We start from the raw sequence: 27024 nt of genomic DNA, 5'->3' as shown, positions 1-27024 counted from the left end.
CCTATCGGAGGCATAAAAATATTCATTGTTAGCCACATTTTCTATAATGTCTATGGCCTTTTCAGTTGTCTTCTTATTATTGAGAGAACCTCCTGAAGAGTGGTCTAGGGCCTTCTTTGACTCTTGAGACAACCCTTCATAGAATATGTGCAGCTGGACCCATTCATTGAACATATTGGGTGGGCATTTCCTTGTCAACTCTTTGTATCTCTCCCAAGCTTCATAGAGAGTCTCCCCATCTTGTTGTCTAAATGTTTGTACCTCATCCCTCAACTTGTTAACTCTTTGGGGAGGGTAAAATTTTGCCAAGAACTTGTTTATAACATCATCCCAAGTTGTCAAACTCTCCTTTGGAAAGGATTCCAACCACTTAGATGCTTTATCCCTGAGAGAGAAGGGAAATAAAAGCAGTTTATAGGTGTCGGAGTGAACACCATTAGCCTTCACTGTGTCACAGATTCTCAAAAATGTGGTTAGATGTTGATTTGGATCTTCTTGGGCATTTTCTCCGAATGAACAGTTGTTCTGAACAAGAGTGATTAACTATAGTTTGAGCTCAAAATTGTTGGCGTGTATGGTGGGTTTCAAGATGCTACTCCCACAATTCCCAGGATTGGTATTGTTGTAAGAGCCCAGCACTCTCCTTTCTTATAGGGGAGCATGGTTGCCCACTGCTTCATCTTGATGATTATATGCTTCACCTTCCATATTTTGAGTTGGATTTTCTTCTTCTTCTTCTTCACCAACTACCCTTTTGCCTCTTGCCACTGCCTCTCTTTTCAATCTTAGAAATGTCCTTTCAGGTTCAGAATCGTAGGAGGTTATAGGTCCTCTCCTCCCTGTTATACACAACACAAAACAAAATATAAACAACGGATTATCACTCTCTTTGGAAGAAGGGTGGGTAAGTCAAATTTGGTTGATGCAAAGCATCAAACGGTTAGTGTGCTTCTTATTAGAATGGATATATATACAATGAACAACTAGAAATTCAAATGCTAAAAGAAAGAAAGAAAATAAGAACTGAAATTAAAGTAAGTAGCAAAATTAACACAGATGCTTAATCTAAATACTCATCAACTTAATCATTGTCAATTCAAAATCAATCCCCGAAAATGGCGCCATAAACTTGATAGACTTTGGAATTACACTATATCCCTATAATGAATCCGTCTTTGGCAAGTATACCAAATTGTCATCAAGTAATAACTCACAGTAGAGTGAGGTCAAATCCCACAGAGATTGATTGATTGACCAACTTTAGTTAATGAGTGAATTAGTCAAGCTAATCAAGAAGAATTATTGGGTGCAGAATTCTAAATGACAGAATTGTAAATGACTTAAAGATAAAGGAAAGCAATAAAGTGCAGAATTATAAAGAGTATGAAAGTAACTTACTGAAACATAAATGACTGAATTGTAAATGGGGAATGGGTTGATACCAGAAATTAAAGAAAGCTATAATGAATAGGGAAGATAAGAATATAGAAATTCATTGAGATTGGGAGATGTTGCTCTCTTTGGATCAACTCTAGATCATCTCATATTCAATCATGCAACTCATTGACCTCTTGGAAATCATGATTGATTGAACCCCAATTCCTTGGTGATTCAATCTCTCAAATCTTGATAATCAGTCAATTCCTTGGTCTAATTACTCATGAAGAGAGATAAGCTTGGTCTCTGATTATACCACACATCCTCATAGATCCAAATAGTGGGTGGATTTTATGTCACCATATCCAATCCAAAACCCAGATATACTCAAGTGTGAGAAGGGATTTCAAGCTTGGTTCCAATTCCTTTTCCAATGTTCCCATGAAACCCAATTTGCATTCAACCTCTTTTCCAAGATGCTTGAACACTAGACTTGAGAAACGAAATTCCTTCTAGTAAATCAAAGAGAAGATGAAGAGAAGAAGAAATTCACTATCATTAATCCATCAAGTACAACAGAGCTCCCTCCCCCAATGAGAGGGAGTTTAGCTACTCATAGCTTAGAGAAAAGTACAAGAGATAGAAGAAGATGAAGTGAAGTAAAACTAATTCCTCTACTAGCCAACTACTACCCAACTAACCAACCAACCCCCTTTTCAGTACTCCAAGGGGGTATTTATACTACTCCTATAAAAATTACAAAAAGAAAAAGAAAATTACAATTAAAACTTAAATAAAAAACTAATTAAAGTGAGACATGTGCCTGGCGTGTGACCGACGTATGTTCGGCATGCCACACCCAACTCCTCAGCTTGGCTTGGCGTGCCACGCCTGGCTCCCAAGTGGCACGCCTTCTTTCTGTAGCTAGCCTGGCGTGCCATGCCTTCGAACTCAAGTGGCATGCCCAGGTGATATCTCCCTTCTTCCTCTCTGGAAACTTGAACTAGCATGGCAGGCCCAGAACTGGCGTGCCACGCCTTCAGCAAAGCCTTCTTTCTTCTCTTCTGGTTAATATAACTGGCGTGCCACGTCCAGCAGTGGCGTGCCACGCCCTTGTTGATCTTCATCATTCTTCTCTGACCGAATGAACTGGCATGCCATGCCCAAGTCTAGCATGCCACGTCCTCAACAAAGCATGAGTACTCCCCTCTGGCCCACTAAATTGGCATGCCACGCCCAGGATTCAATTGGCACGCCCATGGTGCGAGCAAGGTTAGCATGCCTCGCCCTAAGCATCAAGTGACTCTCCCATTGATCTTCTTCGCTGGAGGCTTGTGTTGCCGTGCCACGTCTTCGATCTGGCGTGCCACACCCTTGTTTGGAGCTTCACTTCCCCCCTCTGGTCAAATGAACTGGCGTGCCACGCCAGGACTCAAGTGGCACGCCTATAGTGGTGTTGAGGGTTTCATGAGCTTGGCGTGCCACGCCTCTAGTACCAAGTGGCATGCCCATTGTATCTTTGACTTGGCATGCCACGCCTCAAGTCTCAAGTGGCACGCCCATCTTGATGCTTCCTCCATTCTCCTCTGCTTTGTTGTACTGGCATGCCACGCCTTCGACCTGGCGTGCCATGCCCATTGTGGATGATGGGGTTGGTGTGCCACGCCCCTTGCAATTCTTCAAGGATCTTTCTCTGGAATTTGTAGTTGGCGTGCCACGCCTATTGTAAAGCCTGGAGTCCTTTCTCTGGAGTTGATAGCTGGTGTGCCATGCCTGGCCTAGGCGTGCCACGCCTTTTTGTGGTTTATCTCCTTGGCGTGCCATGCCTGGCCTTGGCGTGCCACGTCCATTGTGAGCTTCATGATTCTCTTCTGGAATTGATAGCTGGTGTGCCACGCCAAGGCCATGGAATGCCACACCCATTGTAATTCATCATTGGCTCTTCTCTGGAGTTGCTAACTGGCGTGCCACGCCCATTCAAAATATTGGCGTTTGCACCAAGTGGCACGCCCGATACACACGCCCAACTTATTTTTCTTTCTTTCTTTCTCTTTTTGTTGCTATTTTCACCTAAAATTCAAACAAGATCCCTTTCAAAGCAATGTACTATAAAATTCATCATTTAGTTCAAGTAATTGCATCAATTGAATGAGAATTTACTAATTCTATGGTCCTTTTAGTTAAGAGAAAGAGGTAGATGATGCAAGTCATCAACAAGTCTTACAAAAAGGAAGCCAAGAGTTGGAAGCATAAAGCCAAAATTGAGGTAAAGTCTCATTGGTTCTTTTTTCCAAACACTTGGTGTGCATAGTATGAAACAATAAGCAAATTGATAAAAATTAGTGTATAGCACACTCAAAATTGAAGGCAACAATCATAGCATCATCAAACAAAACTATTGAATTCATAAAAATATGAATGTGAACAAACCAACACCAATGGCAAAATCACAAGTTTAGAAAATAAGGATGAAGAACTAACTACATATATCAAAATTAAAGGCAATTAATAAGAGCAAAGGTTATCAAGTACTACAAGTAAGAGAAAATTAGAAAGTAAGAGAAGTGGAGAAGTAAAACTTTGAAAAGATAGAAAAGAAGAAATGGAGAATGTAAGTAAGAAAAGGAAAATGTGAAAGGTGAGAAGAGGGAAAAAGAAGAGAACAAATGAGGTGAAAGGAGAAAAGAAGAAGAAGAAAAGAAGGAAGGAAGTAGAAAAAGTAAGAAAGAAAGAAAGAAAGAAGAAGGGGGGAAGGACGAAGAACAGGGTAGCTGCGGTCGCGAAGGCGACATGCACGCATGGGTCATGCGTTTGCGGGAAAACAAAAACGAAGTGACGCATAAGCGTGAGTAGCAGGAAAAGGTGGGGACGCGTACGCGTGATAGCATATCGCGCCCAGGGTACAGTATCCGCATGGTCCCAGCACCAAAAAATCACAATCTAGGAAAACAAGATGACGCATACGCATCGAGAACGCGCATGCGCGAGAGGTAGGAAAAAGATGGCGACACGTACATGTCGGGCACGCATACGCGTGAGAAAGCCTGTGCGCCTCCCACCCTATCAGCACGGTCCTAGCACAACTCTCTGTCCAGGCCGTGCTGCTTGCACATTTTTAGTATGGTGATTTTTCGCAGGTTACGCGTATGCGTGGGTCGGGCGTACGCGTGATGTGCCCCCTCCCCTTTTTTCAAAGGAAGCATAAAAATAGAAACAGGGCACTCCCTCCCATTATATATATTCTTAAAGCCAACAAAATCAAAATTACCGAAATTCCTAACTTCTAATATCCATTTAAACATGCAACTAACTAATTCAAACAAAAAATGCAATTCAAAACATGGATGCAATTTAAAAATAACTAATCTACAAGTTAAAGCATAGAATTAAACAAACAAACTAACAACTAAGGAAATATATACAAGAGTGATATAAAAAAAGAAAATACCTAACAATGGTAACTCAATTCATTCATCAACTATATATACAATAGAATGGAAAGAGGATACCATGGTAGGGTGTCTCTCACCTAGCACTTTTATTTATTGTTCTTAAGTTGGACAATTGGGAAGCCCCTTGTCATGGTGGTTTATGATTGTACTCATCCTTAAACTTCCAAGGATGCTTGCTCCTCAAACGGTTGTCAGAATTTTCAACCGACTTCACCAAGCTTGGGTGAAGTTCTTCGCAAGATATAAGCTCCTAAAATTGGCATTCATGTTGTGATCCGGGATCCCATATCTTATTTTCACACCCATCTTCAAGTTGATCCATGTAATTCCACTCGGGTGGTAAGCAAGATGAACTCTCAATGAGGTACCAATCTCTTCTTCTAGACCCATTCAAATAAGCACTAAACCATTCATTGCATCTAGCTCTTGAAATCTCAACCTTGATGAGTCTTAATTTGCAATGCCAACCCCTAAACATCCTTCTGTTACGTTTCATTCTACAAAGCTTCCTAAGTTGGCCGTCCGTTTCAAGGATACCATATTCAAGTGGGACAATAAAGCTAAGAGAGACAAGTTTTATCCACTCAAATGAAGGATTAGATGGAAACCTTGGTAGAGAAGTCTCCAATGATCTTGACCAACCATATTCAACTCCCGTCCATCCTTTTCGAAGGCCTTCCACCTTTTGAAAAGATTCTTCACCTTCAAGCTTTTCCTCACCAAATTCTTCCAACTCTTCTCTGTCACTCAAATCATAAATAGGAGGTTTAGAGAAGTCTACATCCATATCACTTTCAAATTCATCCGGAGAAGGTTCTTCAAATTCAAGGAGTTCATTCACGGAAGTAAATTCTTTACCAAGAGTACTTGATGCTAGATGATCACCACCAAGGAAACTCAATTCTTGCTCCATTCCTACTAATTCTACATTCACAACTTGTCTTGGAGGTTGTGCACTCTCCTCCTCAACATCAAATTCAAGCTTCATGGAAGAATGTTCTTTAATCCTAGATTCCCATGGAGGTTTCGCATCTCCTAAATCTTCAACCACTTCCTCTTCTTCAATAACTTTGACTTTCTCCACTTGCTCTAGTACAAATTCCTGCTCCTTGTTCTCCACCGGACTTTCTAATCGCTCTTTCATGCTCCGCTCTTCATTAGATTCTTCACATGAGGCCATGGGAGTTCCTTGAGTATCCAAACATTGGGAAGCTAATCGACTTACTACATTGGTCAAGGTAGCCATGAACTCTAGTTGCCTCCATTGAGCTTCACATCGCTCTTGAAGGATGATATGTAGTTCCCTTTGCTCTTGGAGACATAAAATGAGAATGTTGTTCATTGAGGATTGGGGTGGATAGGAGGGTTCATCATATGGGAGAAATGTAACCACCCACATTTTTGAAAATATAAATATAAATAAGTTAAAATTTATTTTTATAAATTGGAGTTCCTTATTTTTAGACATTACTTTATTATTAGTAATTAAATTAATTTTATAACTATTTGAATTTAATCAAATTAATATTCTTATATATATATTTTATGATGATATATTTTACATAATTAAAATTTTAATTCTAGTAATTCATAAGTAATAAAAATTATATGTATATTTTAATTTAAGTAATTGATATTTTTAATTTAAAAATAGAGTTTAGTTAATATTATTATTATTATCAAGTTTCAAATCTGCCGATATGAGTAAATATAACGGTATTCTTCGGTGAGCTTAGCTTCGCTAATGCTTCATCAAATATCTTTTATCCTTAAGTTACTAATGTCATTTATATTAGTAACTCATATATATTTAATCTTATATATTACTATTATTTTATATTATTCAACCTTACATATATTATTTAGCTCATCAAATATCTTTCAATTAGCATCAATATTTAATATATTCACCTTGATTCCTTCTCTTGGCTGAATGCCATAAGGAAACCAAAGGAAATAAAGCCAAACGTGGCTTATGGACATATACATACATATATATATATATATATATATATATAAACGTGACACCTATTCCTTTATTTCATTAAGCATATCATCATCCTTCATTTGCTTCCTAGAACTACCAAACCAAACGAAAGAAAAGCAAGAGAAAGAAAAGCCAAGAGAGAGTGAAACATGAAGCCATGGGATCGTGATGCTTCCTTCCCCGATTTCTTCTAATCCATAACTCCAATCAAAATTCTAATCCGGTAAAAGTGTTTGTATCCTCCTCCCCTACACGTTGGCATTACTTTTGTCCGGTAGAAGTTGACGGGGACGTAGCCCCTCTTTCCCTCGAGTTTGGCCAATTGGAGTTCGAGGAGACACAGACGATTTCTTATGTTTTCTTCTTCAGCAGCTTGGTCAAACAACTTCTCTGGAAGTCCCGTTAGTTTGATTTCGTACGGAGGTAGGGGATTTTATTTTAAAATTAATCGTTTTAATTTATGATTGCCATTGAAGTTTAGTAAGTGCAAATAATTTATTTTATCTCTTGTTTAATTAATTAATGAAAATTGACGAAATTGAGATTGTTGCTGATTGTGAATATGGTTGAACGTGATGAAATTGTGTTGAGATTGATTTGTTACTGTGTTTGAAGATGATGATTGTTATTGGTTTTTTTATTATTTATGAATTGCTGGAAATTCCGAATGTTATCTGATGAAAGAATGATAGTCGTTAAACTGGGTTATGATGAGTTATTTATTGAGAAAGAGGGAACCCGAAAGGGTGGTACAACCGGAGTTTTAGAGAAGGTGCTGCCGAAATTTTTATGAAATTGACGTTTTGTTTGAAATGCTATTTTAAAAGATTTGGTTTGGCAAATTAAATTATTTGAGACTTATTTAGTTGGAAAAGATTTATTTTATTTTAAATTTGATTTGTTAAGAAAAGTCTAATATTTTAAATTCTATCCCTTGAGAAGGGAGTTTGTTGTAAGTAATGACTTGAATTCGGTTTATTAAGTAAAGGGACCTCTGCCACAGAAGAACAGAGAGCAGTGACTGAAAAGATATTAAGTGTTGTTGGGCCTTAGTGCCAAGTGTCTAGTGAGGACGGCAATACGTAACGCTCACTTGACACAATAGAGACGACTCAGTGAGGATGGCGATATGTAACGCTTACTGGAGGCCGTGGGCCTTGTGTGTGAATGAAAGTGGCACATGCTTCAGCTGGAGAATCAGCTCCTGCAAGTACTTGCAGAGGTCATGTTTGGTATACTTCAGCTGGAGAATTAGTGCCTGCAAAAAGTAAAAACTTGTAGAGGTTATGCCGCTGGAATGCCTTATCTAACTTGCGAGTCGGATTGCGTTGGGTGCGGGTCGAAACCGACAAATGAGCTCATTACCTGCGATAGGACTAGACATGCATCATCATTATTTGTACATTTGCATTTGATTATGTTCGCTTATCTTGTCTCTCTGTGATTGTGTTGTTTGTCTTATTGCTATTTGTTTGTGTGTTGATCTATTTCCTATGCTATTAGTTAGTGTATTGAGGTGACTGAGAACTGAGGTTGTGATTGAGATTTGTCTTAAGTTCGGAAAATTTAAAGAAGGTCATTAATTGTATAAAGTAATAGTAAAAAGTACTTTCAAAAGGTTTGATAAATATATAGTTTTATTGAGTAAAGTTAATTATTTGCATTTTATTTCATTACTCTTACGACATTCCGATTCCCTACTGAGAATGCATGGTTTGTTCTCATCCCAAAATCTTCCACACTTTCAGTGACACAAGTTCGAAGATTCAGTTTGAAGCTACGGGCGATTATTAGTCTTATTTGAGTTAAGTTTATGTGTTGAGTCGCTTTCCTAGAATTTTCTCGCCTTTGTTAGTTAAGATTTTATTTTATACAGAGGGATAGGAGTTGTATCTGAGTTTCATTTGAATTCTTTTGTATGATATTTATTATTAATAATAACTGTCTGACTATTATTGCTTTGAGATATTTGATATATGATTTTAATTAATAGAAACAAAACTTTTCAGCTTTTTCCTAAAAATTAAAATGCGAAATCAAACTAAAGGCTCAGTATTAAATAGTTAATACGGAAAATAGGTCAGTAATGCCTCACTTTTGGTACGATCATGACATGCTAAAAGTTAGGGTGTTACAAGAAAAGGTTTACAATAGGATGATGGTTCAATTTGATGGGAGTATTGAGGTGGTATATGTGAGAATGATGGTTGTTCATACCCTGGGTCGAGCTGTCCGACCCGGGCTGATTGACGACAAGTCGACCGACCTCTTCAGGTCAGGATTACCTGACCTCTTCTTAAAGAGTTCGGCCAAATCATCATGAAGAAGCCCAAAAAGGGTCCAAATAAAGGGACATAGCCCAATCTAAAGGCAACTAAAGCCCAGAAAGATAAGGGCGGCCCCCCAGAAGATAAAGATGACTTCACTCAAAGATAAGATAAGATAACTATCTTATCTCCAGAAAGGTCACTCCACACCATTATAAATACACTGGAGTACCCAGGTATAACTCATACTCTGATTCTACTAACAACCTGCTTAATACCCTTGCTAACTTAAGCATCGGAGTCCCTTGTAGGTACCACCACCCTCCGGTGATGAAGGATCAGCATCACCAACAAGTGCAACAAGTCGGACGTAACAGCTCCGACCAGTACAGAAGATCTCATCCGAGATCGACCTATAGTTTCAGGTAACCCTCAGAACATTGGCGCCGTTGCCGGAGAACCTGGAAGTCATCCCATCACCATGGCGGACGACCATGACAACGATCAAAATTCTGATTTGGAGAACAGAACGCCACATAAGAACGCGGATGTCACACTAGACGATACTTCTCAGCCTAACAAAGGTAAGAATTCGCCAAGCACGAGAGTCATGGAGGCACTTCAAGATCGACTAAAACAACTCGAAAAAGAAGTCGAATATCAACGGGAAGCCGAGAAAGACCTACAAAAGGAAGCTAGGCGACACCGAGAATTAGAAGACAAGATCCTAAATCTTGAAGCCGATCTCAAAGCTAAAACTACTCGTTTCAGCCAAGAGGACAGCCCCCGCAAGGACCAAGACCCATTCATCAAAGAGATCATGAAGGCCAAAATCCCAAAAGACTTCAAACCCCCTGACATGACCCCATATGATGGCACATCAGATCCCAGCCATCATCACAGTAATTTCAGAAGTAGAATGTATCTCATCGACGCCTCAGATGCGGTTCGATGCAAATCCTTCCCGACTACCTTGACAAAAATAGCAATTAAGTGGTTCGACAATCTGCTCCCTAGGTCCATCTCAAGCTTTGACGACTTAGCCAAGAAGTTTCTAGCAGATTCTCCATCCAGAAGGACAAAACCAAACACGCCCCGAGCCTATTAGGGATCAAGCAAGGAGATCAGGAATGTCTTTGCAGCTACATGGAAAGATTCAACGAAGCATGTCTGGACATACAAAGTCTGCCAACAGAAGTACCCATTATCGCTCTCATCAATGGCTTACGAGAGGGACCTTTTAGTCACTCCATATCGAAAAAACATCCCACATCTCTGAATGAAGTGCAAGAACGAGAAGAGAAATACATCAACATAGAGGAAAACTCTCGACTAGGAGAGACCTCAAAGTCCGGATTCTCCTACTCCTCCCGAGATAAGGATAAAGAGTCCAAGAAAAAAGAAGATCGGCATGGAGAAAAGATCAAAAAATATGCCATAGATGTCTTGTAGATGTCTATCGAGAAGTATGCCATACTGAAAAGATACCCCCACCTCGCCCACTCAAAAACAAGAAAGGAGGAGGAAATCGAACAGAATACTATGAATACCATCGAATCTATGGACATCCCACCGAGTGCTTCGATTTAAAGAATGTCATAGAAAAGTTGGTAAGAGAAGGGAGACTAGATCAGTACGTAGCCGGCAAAACAGATGAACCAAGAAAAAGAAGAAGGGACAAAGATGTCGGACGAACTGAATGACCACCTCGTACCCCGGAGAGACATGTCCACATGATACACAGAGGATTTGCGGGAGGAGGAATCTCCAAATTATCTCGCAAAAGACATCTTAAAGAAGTATATCATGTCGAGGGAGGAGAAGAAGCACCTGACCTCCCTACTATCACTTTCACTAAAGAAGACGCAGTTGGCGTCATCTCGGGACATGACGACTGATGAGCATATAATTTATACCCTTTTTGGCATTGTTTTTACATAGTTTTTAGTATGTTTTAGTTACTTTTTATTATATTTTTATTAGTTTTTATTCAAAATCACATTTCTGGACTTTACTATGAGTTTGTGTGTTTTTCTGTGATTTCAGGTATTTTCTTGCTGAAATTGAGGGACCTGAGCAAAAATCTGATTCAGAGGCTGAAAAAGGATTGCAGATGCTGTTGGATTCTGACCTCCCTGCACTCGAAGTGAATTTTCTGGAGCTACAGAAGCTCAATTGGCGCGCTCTCAATTGCATTGGAAAGTAGACATCCTGGGCTTTCCATCAATATATAATTGTTCATACTTTGCCTGAGATTTGATCGCCCAAACTAGCGTTCAAAGTCAGCCTCAAACATCTTGGCATAAAACGCCCAAACTGGCACCAGAATTGGAGTTAAACGCCCAAACTGGCACCAAATCTGGCGTTTAACTCCAGAAATAGCCTAAGCATGAAAAGCTTCATTGCTCAGCCCAAGCACACACCAAGTGAGCCCTGGAAGTGGATTTCTGCACTATCTGCACTTAGTTACTCATTTTTTGTAAACCCTAGTTACTAGTTTAGCATAAAAAAACTACTTTTAGAGATTTATTTAACATGTCTGGATGTTTAGTCCTTAGACTTTTACCATTGTACACGTTTGGAGGTTGGCCATTCGGCCATACCTAGACCTCTTTTCACTTATGTATTTTCAATGGTGGAGTTTCTACACCCCATAGATTAAGGTGTGGAGCTCTGCTGTTCTTCATGAATTAATGCAATTACTACTATTTTTCTATTCAATTAACGCCTAATTCTTCTCCAAGACATACTCTCGTACTTAATTCAGTTAAGTCAGAATGAAGGGGTGACCCATGACAATCACCCAATCTTCGTTACTCGCTTAGCCAAGATCGCGTGCCTGACAACCACAAAGCGATCTACATGATGTTCAACGTAGTCATTGGACGACAGCTGGAGTATACTCTCTTGTGGTCGATGTGAGTTCAGCCTACAATGCTCTGATAGGTCGGACAACGCTAAATCAGCTCGGCGCAGTAGTCTCGACTCCACATCTGTGCATGAAGTTTCCAACCACAGAAGGGATCGTTGTGATAAAAGCAGATAAGAAAATAGCGCGCCACTGTTACAACGAAAGTTTGAACCTCAGAGGCAAAGGAGAAGAAATCCACACTATCGAACTTGGAGGAGTTCAAGGGCAGGAAGAACTTCGTCCACAACCTGAAGGCGAGATAGAAAAAGTCCAGATCGGAGATGTCCCAGATAAAACAACCAATATTGGCACGATCCTAAAAGGAGACGTAAAGGAGTCCCTCATATAGTTCTTAAGAAATAATGTCGACCTCTTCGCCTAGAAGGCCGCAGACATGCTGGGCATAGGCCCCAAGCTAATGTGCCACAAGCTGGCGGTATACCCAGGATCTCGGCCAGTACAGCAGAGACGTAGAAAGCTCGGGCCAAAATGATCCCAAGCTATGGAAGAACAGGTGCAAACTCTACCAGAGGTAGGATTCATAAGAGAAGTCAAGTATCCACTTTGGCTAGCTAACGTCGTCTTGGTGAAAAAATCAAATGGGAAGTGGCGGATGTGCACTGACTACACCGATCTCAACAAAGCTTGCCCAAAAGATCCTTATCTACTCCCAAGTATAGATGCTCTGGTGGATGCCTCCTCCGGATATAAATACCTCTCATTTATGGACGCCTATTCAGGATACAATCAAATCCCAATGTACCCACCTGATCAAGAAAAAACCTCATTTTTAACCCCAAAAGCAAACTACTGCTACATCGTCATGCCATTCAGACTCAAAAATGCAGGAGCCACTTATCAAAGATTAATGAACAAAATCTTTACAGACCATGTCGGGAAAGTCATGGAGGTATACGTGGACGACATGTTAATAAAGACACAAAGGGAGGAGCCATTACTGTCTGACCTCACCCAAGTATTCGATACCATAAGAAGGCATGGCATACGACTTAACCCTGCAAAATGCACCTTCGCAGTAGAAGCTGGCAAATTCTTGGGTTTCATGCTCACATAAAAAGGAATCGAGGAAAATCCGGATAAATGCCGGGCTATACTTGACATGAAGAGTCCAAACTATGTCAAAGAGGTACAACAACTCAATGGAAGATTGGCAGCCTTGTCTAGATTTCTAGCTGGATCAGCAATAAGATCTCTCCCCTTCTATGCCACTTTAAGGAAGGGAAAGAGGGTTGAATAGACAACGGAGTGCGAGCAGGCCTTCCAGGATTTCAAAAGGTTCTTGGGACAACTACCTATTCTAACTCGGCCACGGGAAGGAGAACCACTTGTATTGTACCTGGTGCATGAAATTGTGATCATCAATGGCGCCAACAACTTGGTACGCACAATTGTAATCTTAACTCTTTGTCACAACTTCGCACAACTAACCAGCAAGTGTACTGGGTCGTCCAAGTAATAAACCTTACGTGAGTAAGGGTCGATCCCATGGAGATTGTCGGCTTGAAGCAAGCTATGGTCATATTGTAAATCTCAGTCAGGCAGATTCAAATGGTTATGGAGAATTGATAATTAAAAGATGAATAAAATATAAAATAAGATAGAGATACTTATGTAATTCATTGGTGAGAATTTCAGATAAGCGTATGAAGATGCTTTGTTCCTCCTGAACTTCTGCTTTCCTATTGTCTTCATCCAATCATTCATACTCCTTTCCATGGCAAGCTGTATGTTGGGTTTCACCGTTGTCAATGGCTACCTCCCGTCCTCTCAGTGAAAATGGTCCAAATGGCGCTGTCACCGCACGGCTAATCATCTGTCGGTTCTCGATCATGTTGGAATAGGATCCATTAATCCTTTTGCGTCTGTCACTACGCCCAACACCCGCGAGTTTGAAGCTCGTCATAGTCATCCCTTCCCAGATCCTATTCGGAATACCCTAGACAAGGTTTAGAATTTCCGAATCTCAGGAATGGCCGCCAATAATTCTAGCCTATACCACGAAGGTTCTAATCATAGATTAGAAACCCAAGAGATACACATTCAAGCTTGTTTACATGTAGAACGGAAGTGGTTGTCAGGCACGCGTTCATAGGTGAGAATGATGATGAGTGTCACGGATCATCACATTCATCAAGTTGAAGTGCGAATGAATATCTTGGAGAAGAAATAGGCTTGAGTTGAATAGAAAAACAATAGTACTTTGCATTAATTCATGAAGAACAGCAGAGCTCCACACCTTAATCTATGGTGTGTAGAAACTCCACCGTTGAAAATACATAAGAACAAAAGGTCTAGGCATGGCCGAATGGCCAGCCTCCCAAAGAGGGTTTAATCATCAAAACATGATTAAAAGATAGATTGAAAGATAAAAATACAATATTAAAAGGTCCTATTTATAGAGAACTAGTAGCCTAGGGTTACAGAAATAAGTAATTAATGCAGAAATCCATTTCCGGGCCCACTTGGTGTGTGCTTAGGCTGAGCATTGAAGCTTTTAAGTGTAGAGACTTTTCTTGGAGTTAAACGCCAGCTTTTGTGCCAGTTTGGGCGTTTAACTCCAGCTTTTATGCCAGTTCGGACGTTTTGACGCCATAATTTTTATGCTAACTGGGAACACCGGTTTGGGCCATTCAATCTCGAGAAAAGTATGAACTATTATATATTGCTGGAAAGCCCAGGATGTCTACTTTCCAACGCAATTGAGAGCGCGCCAATTGGGCTTCTGTAGCTCCAGAAAATCCACTTCGAGTGCAGAAAAGTCAGAATCCAATAGCATCTGCAGTCCTTTTTCAGCCTCTGAATCAGATTTTTGCTGAAGTCCCTCAATTTCAGCCAGAAAATACCTGAAATCACAGAAAAAAACACAAACTCATAGTAAAGTCCAGAAATGTGATTTTTATTTAAAAACTAATAAAAATATAATAAAACTAACTAAAACATACTAAAAACTACCAAAAAACATTGCCAAAAAGCGTATAAATTATGCGCTCATCACAACACTGATGAGCAGATAATTTATACGCTTTTTGGCATTGTTTTTAGTATGTTTTTTGTAGAATCTAGTTACTTTTAGGGATGTTATCATTAGTTTTTATGTTAAATTCACATTTCAGGACTTTGCTATGAGTTTGTGTGTTTTTCTATGATTTCAGGTGTTTTCTGGCTGAAATTGAGGCACTTGAGCAAAAATCAGATTCAGAGGTTGAAGAAGGACTGCTGATGCTGTTGGATTCTGACCTCCCTGCACTAAAGTAGATTTTCTGGAGCTATAGAACTCAAAATGGTGCCCTTTCAATTGCGTTGGAAAGTAGACATCCAGGGCTTTCCAGCAATATATAATAGTCCATACTTTGGCCGAGTTTAGATGACGCAAAAGAACGTTGAACGCCAGTTCTACGCTGCAGTCTGGAGTTAAATGCCAGAAACACGTCACAAACCAGAGTTGAACGCCAGAAACACGTTACAACCTGCCATTCAACTCCAAAAGAAGCCTCTGCACATGGAAAGCTAAAAGTTCAGCCCAAGCACACACCAAGTGGGCCCTGGAAGTGGATTTATGCATCAATTACTTACTTCTGTAAACCCTAGTAACTAGTTTAATATAAATAGGACCTTTTACTATTGTATTAGACATCTTTGGAATCATCCTGGATTGTATTTTTTATCCTGTGATCACGTTTTGGGGGCTGGCCTCTCGGCCATGCCTGAACCTTTCACTTATGTATTTTCAACGGTAGAGTTTCTACACTCCATAGATTAAGGTGTGGAGCTCTGCTGTTCCTCATGAATTAATGCAAAGTACTACTGTTTTCTATTCAATTCAACTTATTCCGCTTCTAAGATATCCATTCGCACCCAAGAACATGATGAATGTGATGATTATGTGACGCTCATCATCATTCTCACTTATGAACGCGTGCCTGACAAACACTTCCGTTCTACATGCAACCAAGCTAGAATGAGTATCTCTTAGATATCTAATACAGGGGACCGAGTCCGAGTTATTAGTATCTTCGTGGTATAAGTTAGAACCCATGGATGGCCATTTCTGAGATCCGAAAAGTCTAAACCTTGTCTGTGGTATTCCGAGTAGGATCTGGGAAGGGATGGCTGTGACGAACTTCAAACTCGCGAGTGCTGGGTGTAGTGACAGACGCAAAAGGATAGTAAATCCTATTCCAGTATGATCGAGAACCTCCAAATGATTAGCCATGCCGTGACAGAGCATTTAGACCATTTTCACAGAGAGGATGGGATGTAGCCATTGACAACGGTGATGCCCTTACAGAAAGCTTGCCATGGAAAGGAGTAAGACTGATTGGATGAAGACAGTGGGAAAGCAGAGATTCAGAGGAACGAAAGCATCTCTATACGCTTATCTGAAATTCTCACCAATGATATACATAAGTATTTCTATCTTTATTTTCTGTTTATTTATTATTATAATTCGAAAACTCCATAACCATTTAATATCCGCCTGACTGAGATATACAAGATGACCATAGCTTGCTTCATACCAACAATCTCCGTGGGATCGACCCTTACTCACGTAAGGTTTTATTACTTGGACGAGCCAGTGCACTTGCTGGTTAGTTGTGCGAAGTTGTGAAGTTATGTTTTGACCATGGTATTGTGCACCAGTTATTGGCGCCATTGCCAGGGAGAGAACGAACAACAAATTTTACAACCTCAAAGTAACAATTTCGCATACCAAGTTTTTGGCGCCGTTGTCGGGGATTTATTTCGCATTTATTTCCGGTAACACCAGTGCCAAGTTTGATCCGGCAACAACACCAAGTTTTTGGCGCCGTTGCCGGGGATTGTTCGAGTTTGGACAACTGACGGTTCATCTTGTTGCTCAGATTGGGTAATTTTCTTCTTATTTTATTTTCAAAAAGTTTTCAAAAAATTTTCCAAAAAATATTTTCAAAAAAAAAATTTTCAAAAATTTCTCATTTGTTTTTGAAAATTATTCTAAATTTTTAAAAATGAATTCTAGTATTTCATGAAGCATGTTGGAGCCTGGCTGGCTGTAAAGCCAGGTCTAATTCTTTTGAATAGGGGCTTCCAACCATCAGCATAGAGGCAAGTTAATTTGAATATCAGCTGTTGCATGCCTAATTTATATCCTAAAGCTGACTGGCTATTAAGCCATGTCTAACCCTTTGATTAGAGCTTTGGGCTAATATTGAAAGATTCTTGGAATTCTTCTTAAAAGTTTTAGAATCCTTATTTTTCTTTTTCAAATTAATTTTCAAAAAATCCAAAAAAATTTTATAAAATCATAAAAATAAAAAATATTTTGTGTTTCTTGTTTGAGTCTTGAGTCAATTTCAAGTTTGGTGTCAACTGCATTTTTTTCTAAAAATTCTTTGCATTTTTTGAAAATTCATGCATTCATAGTGTTCTTCATGATCTTCAAGTTGTTCTTGGCCAGTTTTCTTGTTTGATCTTCATATTTTCGTGTTTTGTGTCTTTTCTTATTTTTCATATGCATTCTTGCATTCATAGTGTCTATACATGAAACATTTCTAAGTTTGGTGTCTTGCATGTTTTCTTTGCATTGAAAATTTTTCAAAAATATGTTCTTGATGTTCATCATGATCTTCAAAGTGTTCTTGGTGTTCATCTTGACATTCATAGCATTCTTGCATGCATTCATTGTTTTGATCCATAACTTTCATGCATTGAGTCTTTTTCATGTTTTTCTCTTTCATCATTGAAAATTCAAAAATCAAAAAAATATCTTTCCTTTTTTCACTCATAAATTTTGAAAATTTGGATTGACTTTTTCAAAACTTTTTAAAATCTAGTTGTTTTTATGAGTCAAATCAAATTTTCAATTTAAAATCTTATCTTTTCAAAATCTTTTTCAAAAATCAAATCTTTTTCATTTTTCTTATTTATTTTCGAAAATTTTAAAAATATTTTTTAAAAAATCCTTTTCTTAATTTTACATCATATTTTCGAAAATATCATCAACAATTAATGTTTTGATTCAAAAATTTCAAGTTTGTTACTTACTTGCTAAGAAAGATTCAAACTTTAAGTTCTAGAATCATATCTTGTGATTTCTTGTGAATCAAGTCATTAATTGTGATTTTAAAAATCAAATCTTTTTCAAAACTAATTCTAATCATATCTTTATATCATATCTTTTTTTTTAAATCTTATCTTTTTCAAAAATTTGATTTTCAAATATCTTTTCTAACTTCTTATCTTCTTATCTTTTCAAAATTGATTTTCAAATCTTTTTCAACTAACTAATTGACTTTTTGTTTGTTTCTTATCTTTTTCAAAACTACCTAACTAACTCTCTCTCTCTAATTTTCGAAAATATCTCCATCTTTTTCAAAAATTCTTTTTAATTAACTAATTGTTTCAATTTTTAATTTTAACTTGATTTCATTCCTAATTTTCGAAAATCACTAACCCCTTTTCAAAAATTTTATTTTTGAAAATTCTCTTTCTCTCTCATCTCCTTCTATTTATTTATTCATCTACTAACACTTCATCTCACACAAATTCGAACCCCCTCTACCATCTGTGTTCGAATTTTCTCAACTTTCCTTCTTTACATTACATTCTTTTCTTCTTCTACTCACACAGGGGAACCTCTATACCTGGGCAAAAAGGATCCCTATTATTATTATTTTTCTGTTCCCTCTTTTTCATATGAGCAGGAGCAAGGACAAGAACATTCTTGTTGAAGCAGACCCTGAAGCTGAAAGGACTCTGAAGAGGAAACTAAGAGAAGCTAAAATACAACAATCCAGAGATAACCTTACAGAAATTTTCGAACAAGAAGAGGATATGGCAGCCGAAAATAATAATAATGCAAGGAGGATGCTTGGTGACTTTACTGCACCTAATTCTAATTTACATGGAAGAAGCATCTCCATCCCTACCATTGGAGCAAACAATTTTGAGCTTAAACCTCAATTAGTTTCTCTAATGCAACAAAACTGCAAATTTCATGGACTTCCATCTGAAGATCCCTTTCAGTTCTTAACTGAATTCTTGTAGATCTGTGATACTGTTAAGACTAATGGAGTAAATCCTGAAGTCTACAGGCTCATGCTTTTCCCTTTTGCTGTAAGAGACAGAGCTAGAGTGTGGTTGGACTCTCAACCCAAAGATAGCCTGAACTCTTGGGATAAGCTGGTCACGACTTTCTTAGCCAAGTTCTTTCCTCCTCAAAAGCTGAGTAAGCTTAGAGTGGATGTTCAAACCTTCAGACAGAAAGAAGGTGAATCCCTCTATGAAGCTTGGGAGAGATACAAGGAACTGACCAAAAAGTATCCTTCTGACATACTTTCAGAATGGACCATCCTGGATATATTCTATGATGGTCTGTCTGAATTAGCTAAGATGTCATTGGATACTTCTGCAGGTGGATCCATTCACCTAAAGAAAACGCCTGCAGAAGCTCAAGAACTCATTGACATGGTTGCTAACAACCAGTTTATGTACACTTCTGAGAGGAATCCTGTGAATAATAGGACGCCTCAGAAGAAGGGAGTTCTTGAAGTTGATACTCTGAATGCCATATTGGCTTAGAATAAAATATTGACTCAACATGTCAATATGATTTCTCAGAGTCTGAATGGAATGCAAGCTGCATCCAACAGTACTCAAGAGGCATCTTCTGAAAAAGAAGCTTATGATCCTTAGAACCCTGCAATAGCATAGGTAAATTATATGGGTGAACCTTATGGAAACACCTATAACCCCTCATGGAGAAATCACCCAAATTTCTCATGGAAGGATCAACAAAAGCCTCAACAAGGCTTTAATAATGGTGGAAGAAATAGGTTTAGCATTAGCAAGCTTTTTCCATCATCCACTCAGTAACAGACAGAGAACTCTGAACAAAATACCTCTAATTTAGCAAACTTAGTCTCTGATCTATCTAAGGCCACTTTGAGTTTCATGAATGAAACAAGGTCCTCTATTAGAAATTTGGAGGCACAAGTGGGCCAGCTGAGTAAGAAGATCACTGATACCCCTCCTAGTACTCTCCCAAGCAATACAAAAGAAAATCCAAAAGGAGAGTGCAAGGCCATTGAATTGACCATCATGGCCGAACCCACAAGAGAGGAGGAGGACATGAATCCCAGTGAGGAAGACCTCCTAGGACGTCCAGTGATCAATAAGGAGTTTCCCTCTGAGGAACCAAAGGAATCTGAGACTCATTTAGAGACCATAGAGATTCCATTGAACCTCCTTATGCCATTCATGAGCTCTGATGAGTATTCCTCTTCTGAAGAGAATGAGGATGTTACTGAAGAGCAAGTTGCCAAGTGGTGCACGAATTGTGAATCACACTTTTCACAACTAGTACCACTAACCAGCAAGTGCACTAGGTCGTCCAAGTAATACCTTACGTGAGTAAGGGTCGAATCCCACAGAGATTGTTAGTCAGGATGCCAACAACAGTGTTTTTCAACTTCAATTGTAAAGAGTCAAAGGGCATAAATATAAATACTTATTGTGCAATGATGGAGAATATGTTGGGGTTTTGGAGATGCTTTGTCTTCTTTATTTCAGTTTTTCTCTTGTACTCCTCTTCACACACGCAAGGCTCCTTCCATGGTAAGCTGTATGTAAGGTGTCACCGTTGTCAATGGCTACTTCCCGTCCTCTCAGTGAAAATGGTCCAAATACTCTGTCACAGCACGGCTAATCATCTATTGGTTCTCGATCATGTCGGAATAGAATCCCTTGATTCTTTTTCATCTGTCACTACGCCCAACAATCGCGAGTTTAAAACTCGTCACAGCCATTCAATCCTTGAATCCTACTCGGAATACCACAGACAAGGTTTAGACTTTCCGGATTCTCATGAATGCCGCCATTAATTCTAGCTTATACCACGAAGATTCTGATTAAGAAATCTAAGAGATACTCATTCAATCTGATGTAGAACGGAGGTGGTTGTCAGGCACACGTTCATGGATTGAGGAAGGTGATGAGTGTCACGGATCATCACCTTCTTCATAGTGAAGCACAAATGAACATCTTAGATAGGAACAAGCGTGTTTGAATGGAAAACAGAGATAATTGCATTAATTCATCAAGACGCTGCAGAGCTCCTCACCCCCAACAATGGAGTTTAGAGACTCATGCTGTCAAAGAGTACAAAGTTCAGATCTAAAAATGTCATGAGATGCAAAATAAATCTCTAAAAGTTGTTTAAATACTAAACTAGTAACCTAGGTTTACAGAAAATGAGTAAACTATGATAGATAGTGCAGAAATCCACTTCTGGGGCCCACTTGGTGTGTACTAGGGCTGAGACTAAAGCTTCTCACGTGTCTGGGCTGTTTTGGGGGTTCAGCGCCAGGTTGTAACCTATTTCTGGCGTTGAACTCCAACTTGTAACCTATTTCTGGCGCTGGACGCCAGACTGCAACATGGAACTAGCGTTGAACGCAGTTTACGTCTTCAATACTTGAGAAAAGTATGGATTATTATATATTTCTGGAAAGCCCTGGATGTCTACTTTCCAACGCAATTGGAAGCGCGCCATTTGGACTCTTGTGGCTCCAGAAAATCCATTTTGAGTGCAGGGAGGTCAGAATCCAACAGCATCAGCAGTCCTTTTTCAGCCTGAATCAGATTTTTGCTCAGCTCCCTCAATTTCAGCCAGAAAATACCTGAAATCACAAAAAAACACACAAACTCATAGTAAAGTCCAGAAATTTGATTTTTAATTAAAAACTAATAAAAATATACTAAAAACCAACTAAATCATACTAAAAACTAAGTAAAAACAATGCCAAAAAGCGTATAAATTATCCGCTCATCACCAAGTTCCTTGGTGCAATCATGAAGCTGAATGCCAATTTATTTGGTAATGAGACTTGGGGAGATGAACCTCCCCTGTTCACCAATGAATTAAATGCATTGGATCAACTGAGATTGCCTCAGAAGAAACAGGATCCTGGAAAGTTCTTAATACCTTGTACCATAGGCACCATGACCTTTGAGAAGGCTCTGTGTGACCTTGGATCAGGAATAAACCTCATGCCACTCTCTGTAATGGAGAAACTAAGAACCCTTGAGGTACAGGAAGTCAATTTCTCATTAGAAATGGCAGACAAATCCATGAAAATAGCTTATGGACAAGTAGAGGACATGTTAGTAAAGGTTAAAGACCTTTACATCCCTGTTGATTTCATAATTCTGGATACTGGGAAGGATGAGGATGAATCCATCATTCTTGGAAGACCCTTCCTAGCCACAGCAAGAGCTGTGATTGATGTGGACAGAGGAGAATTGATCCTTCAATTAAATGAGGACAACCTTGTGTTTAAAACTCAAGGATCTCTCTCTGTACCCATGGAGAGGAAGCATAAAAAGCTTCTGTCACTGCAGAGTCAACCAAAGCCCCCACAGTCAAACTCTAAGTTTGGTGTTGAACTCCCATACCCAAACTCTAAGTTTGGTGTTGGGAAGTCTCAACAATGCTCTGAACTTCTGTGAGGCTCCATGAGAGCCCACTGTCAAGCTATTGACATTAAAGAAGTGCTTGTTGGGAGGCAACCAAATTTTTATTTAATTATATTTTTTATTAGTTATATGTCTTTATAGGTTCATGATCATGTGGAGTCACAAAAACAACTAAAAAAATTGAAAAAAAAAAATCAAAAACAGCATAAAAAAAAAGCATACCTTGGAGGAGGAGTTCATTGGCGTTCAAACGCCAGTAAGGAGCATCTGGCTGGCGTTCAACGCCAGAAACATGCTGCATCTGGGCGTTGAACGCCCAGAACAAGCATCAGTTCGGCGTTTAAACACCAGAATTGCATGCAAAGGCATTTTACATGCCTAATTGGTGCAGGGATGTAAATCCTTGACACCTCAAGATCTGTGGACCCCACAGGATCCCCACCTTCCCTCCTCATAATCCTAGTTTTTTTTCCACATCTTCTTCTTCATCTATTTTTTCTTCTTTTGCTCGAGGGCGAGCAACATTCTAAGTTTGGTGTGGTAAAAGTATAATTCTTTTTTTTTTGTTTTTCCATAACCATTGATGGCATCTAAGGCCAGAAAAACCTTTAGAAAGAGGAAAGGGAAGACAAAAGCTTCCATCAAGGGTCTATAGCTCAGTGGTAGAATATTTGACTGCAAATTAAGAGATCCCTGAGATACCTCAGGGGATACATTTTTCCCCACACAATTATTGGGAGCAACTAAGGGTGGAACATCAAGAGCACTCCATCATCCTTCATGAAATTAGAGAAAGATCAAAGAGCAATGAGGGAGGAGCAACAAAGACAAGGAAGAGACATAGAAGAGCTCAAAGACATCATTGGTTCCTCAAGAAGGAAACGCCACCATCACTAAGGTGGACTCATTCCTTGTTCTTAAATTTTTTGTTTTTCATTTTCTTTATGTTAAATGCTTATCTATGTTTGTGTCTTCATTACATGATCATTAGTATTTAGTAACTGTGTCTTAAAGTTATGAATGTCCTATGAATCCATCACCTCTCTTAAATGAAAACTGTTTTAACTCAAAAGAACAAGAAGTACATGAGTTTTGAATTTATCTTTGAACTTAGTTTAATTATATTGATGTGGTGACAATACTTTTTGTTTTCTGAATGAATGCTTGAACAGTGCATATGCCTTTTGAAGTTGTTGTTTAAGAATGTTAAATATGTTGGCTCTTGAAAGAATGATGACAAGGAGACATGTTATTTGATAATCTGAAAAATCATAAAAATGATTCTTGAAGCAAGAAAAAGCAGTGAATACAAAAGCTTGCAGAAAAAATAATAGCAAAAAAAATGAGAAAAAAAAAAGAAAAAGCAAGCAGAAAAAGCCAAAAGCTCTTAAAACCAAAAGGCAAGAGCAAAAAGCCAATAACCCTTAAAACCAAAAGGCAAGGGTAAATAAAAAGGATCCCAAGGCTTTGAGCATCAGTGGATAGGAGGGCCTAAAGGAATAAAATCCTGGCCTAAGCGGCTAAACCAAGCTGTCCCTAACCATGTGCTTGTGGCGTGAAGGTGTCAAGTGAAAACTTGAGACTGAGCGGTTAAAGTCAAGGTCCAAAGCAAAAGAAGAGTGTGCTTAAGAACCCTGGAAACCTCTAATTGGGGGCTTTAGCAAAGCTGAGTCACAATCTGAAAAGGTTCACCCAATTATGTGTCTGTGGCATTTATGTATCCGGTGGTAATACTGGAAAACAAAGTGCTTAGGGCCACGGCCAAGACTCATAAAGTAGCTGTGTTCAAGAACCAACATACTGAACTAGGAGAATCAATAACACTATCTGAACTCTGAGTTCCTATAGATGCCAATCATTCTGAACTTCAATGGATAAAGTGAGATGCCAAAACTATTCAAGAGGCAAAAAGCTACAAGTCCCGCTCATCTGATTGGAGCTATGTTTCATTGATATTTTGGAATTTATAGTATATTCTCTTCTTTTTATCCTATTTGATTTTCATTTGCTTGGGGACAAGCAACAATTTAAGTTTGGTGTTGTGATGAGCGGATAATTTATACGCTTTTTGGCATTATTTTTAGTATGTTTTTAGTAGAATCTAGTTACTTTTAGGGATGTTTTCATTAGTTTTTATGTTAAATTCACATTTCTGGACTTTACTATGAGTTTGTGTGTTTTTCTGTGATTTCAGGTATTTTCTGGCTGAAATTGAGGGACTTGAGCAAAAATCAGATTCAGATGTTGAAGAAGGACTGCTGATGCTGTTGGATTCTGACCTCCCTGCACTCAAAGTGGATTTTCTGGAGCTACAGAACTCAAAATGGCGTGCTTCCAATTGCGTTGGAAGGTAGACATCCAGGGCTTTCCAGAAATATATAATAGTCTATACGTTGGCCGAGTTTAGACGATGCAAAAGGGCGTTCAATGCCAGTTCTACGCTGCAGTCTGGAGTTAAACGCCAGAAACACGTCACAAACCAGAGTTGAATGCCAGAAACACGTTACAACCTGGCGTTCAACTCCAAAAGAAGCCTCTGCACGTGGAAAGCTAAAAGCTCAGCCCAAGCACACACCAAGTGGGCCCCAGAAGTGGATTTATGCATCAATTACTTACTTCTATAAACCCTAGTAACTAGTTTAGTATAAATAGGACCTTTTACTATTGTCTTAGACATCTTTGGAATCATCCTGGATTGTATTTTTGATCCTGTGATCACGTTTTGGGGGCTGGCCTCTCAGCCATGCCTGAACCTTTCACTTATGTATTTTTAACGGTAGAGTTTCTACACTCCATAGATTAAGGTGTGGAGCTCTGCTGTTCCTCATGAATTAATGCAAAGTACTACTGTTTTCTATTCAATTCAACTTATTCCACTTCTAAGATATCTATTCGCACCCAAGAACATGATGAATATGATGATTATGTGACGTTCATCATCATTCTCACTTATGAACGCGTTCTTGACAAACACTTCCGTTCTACATGCAACCACGCTAGAATGAGTATCTCTTAGATATCTAATACAGGGGACTGAGTCCGAGTTATTAGTATCTTCGTGGTATAAGTTAGAACCTATGGATGGCCATTCCTGAGATCCGGAAAGTCTAAACCTTGTCTGTGATATTCCGAGTAGGATCTGGGAAGGGATGGCTGTGACGAACTTCAAACTCGCGAGTGCTGGGCGTAGTGACAGACGCAAAAGGATAGTAAATCCTCTTCCAGTATGATCGAGAACCTCTAGATGATTAGCCATGCCGTGACAGAGTATTTGGACCATTTTCACAGAGAGGATGGGATGTAGCCATTGACAACGGTGATGCCCTTACAGAAAGCTTTCCATGGAAAGGAGTAAGACTGATTGGATGAAGACAGTGGGAAAGCAGAGATTCAGAGGAACGAAAGCATCTCTATACGCTTATCTGAAATTCTCACCAATGATATACATAAGTATTTCTATCTTTATTTTCTATTTATTTATTATTATAATTCGAAAACTCCATAACCATTTGATATCCGCCTGACTGAGATATACATGATGACCATAGCTTGCTTCATACCAACAATCTCCGTGGGATCGACCCTTACTCACGTAAGGTTTTATTACTTGGACGACCCAGTGCACTTGCTGGTTAGTTGTGCGAAGTTGTGAAGTTATGTTTGGACCATGGTATTGTGCACCAGTTATTGGTGCCATTGCCAAGGAGAGAACGAACAACAAATTTTACAACCTCAGAGTAACAAATTCGCATACCAAACACCAAACTTAAATTGTTGCTTGTCCCCAAGCAACTAAAAATAAAGTAGGATAAAAAGAAGAGAATATACAATAAATTCCAAAAACATCTATGAAGATCAGTCTTAATTAGATGAGCGGGGCTATTAGCTTTTTGCTTCTGAACAGTTTTGGCATCACAATTTATCCTTTGAAGTTTAGAATGATTGGCATCTATAGGAACTCAGAATTTAGATAGTGTTATTGATTCTCCTAGTTCAGTATGTTGGTTCTTGAACACAGTTACTTTATGAGTCTTGGCCGTGACCCTAAGCATTTTGTTTTCCAGTATTACCACAGGATACATAAATGCCACAGACACATAACTGGGTGAACCTTTTCAGATTGTGACTCAGCTTTACTAGAGTCCCCAATTAGAGGTGTCCAGAGCTCTTAAGCACACTCTTTTTGCTTTGGACCATGACTTTAACCGCTCAGTCTCAAGCCTTTCACTTGACACCTTCACGCCACAAGCACATGGTTAGGGACAGCTTGGTTTAGCCGCTTAGGCCAGGATTTTATTCCTGTGGGCCCTCCTATCCACTGATGCTCAAAGCCTTGGATCCTTTTTGTTTTACCTTTGCCTTTTGGTTTAAAGGGCTATTGGCTTTTTCTGCTTGCTTTTTCTTTTTCTTTCTTTTTCTTTTCTTCTTCTTCTCTTTTTTTTCGCCCCCTTTTTTTTTGCAAGCTTTTCACTGCTTTTTCTTGCTTCAAGAATCAATTTTATGATTTTTCAGATTATCAAATAACATTTCTCCTTTTTCATCATTCTTTCAAGT

At 39.0% G+C, this 27024-nt stretch overlaps 1 non-coding gene across 1 annotated transcript; it reads right to left on the bottom strand.

The window, feature by feature from the left end:
• Positions 1–19224: 19224 nt before the first annotated feature.
• Positions 19225–19328, bottom strand: LOC112745146 (small nucleolar RNA R71). Its single transcript, XR_003173089.1, has one exon. It is a non-coding gene; the product is annotated as a small nucleolar RNA R71 (small nucleolar RNA).
• Positions 19329–27024: the final 7696 nt, after the last annotated feature.

The sequence above is a fragment of the Arachis hypogaea genome, chromosome 14 (assembly GCF_003086295.3).
Source record: "Arachis hypogaea cultivar Tifrunner chromosome 14, arahy.Tifrunner.gnm2.J5K5, whole genome shotgun sequence".
NCBI classification, from domain to species: domain Eukaryota; kingdom Viridiplantae; phylum Streptophyta; class Magnoliopsida; order Fabales; family Fabaceae; genus Arachis; species Arachis hypogaea.
The sequence above is the reverse complement of the archived record's forward strand: the minus strand, read 5'-3'. Positions and strand labels throughout refer to the sequence as shown.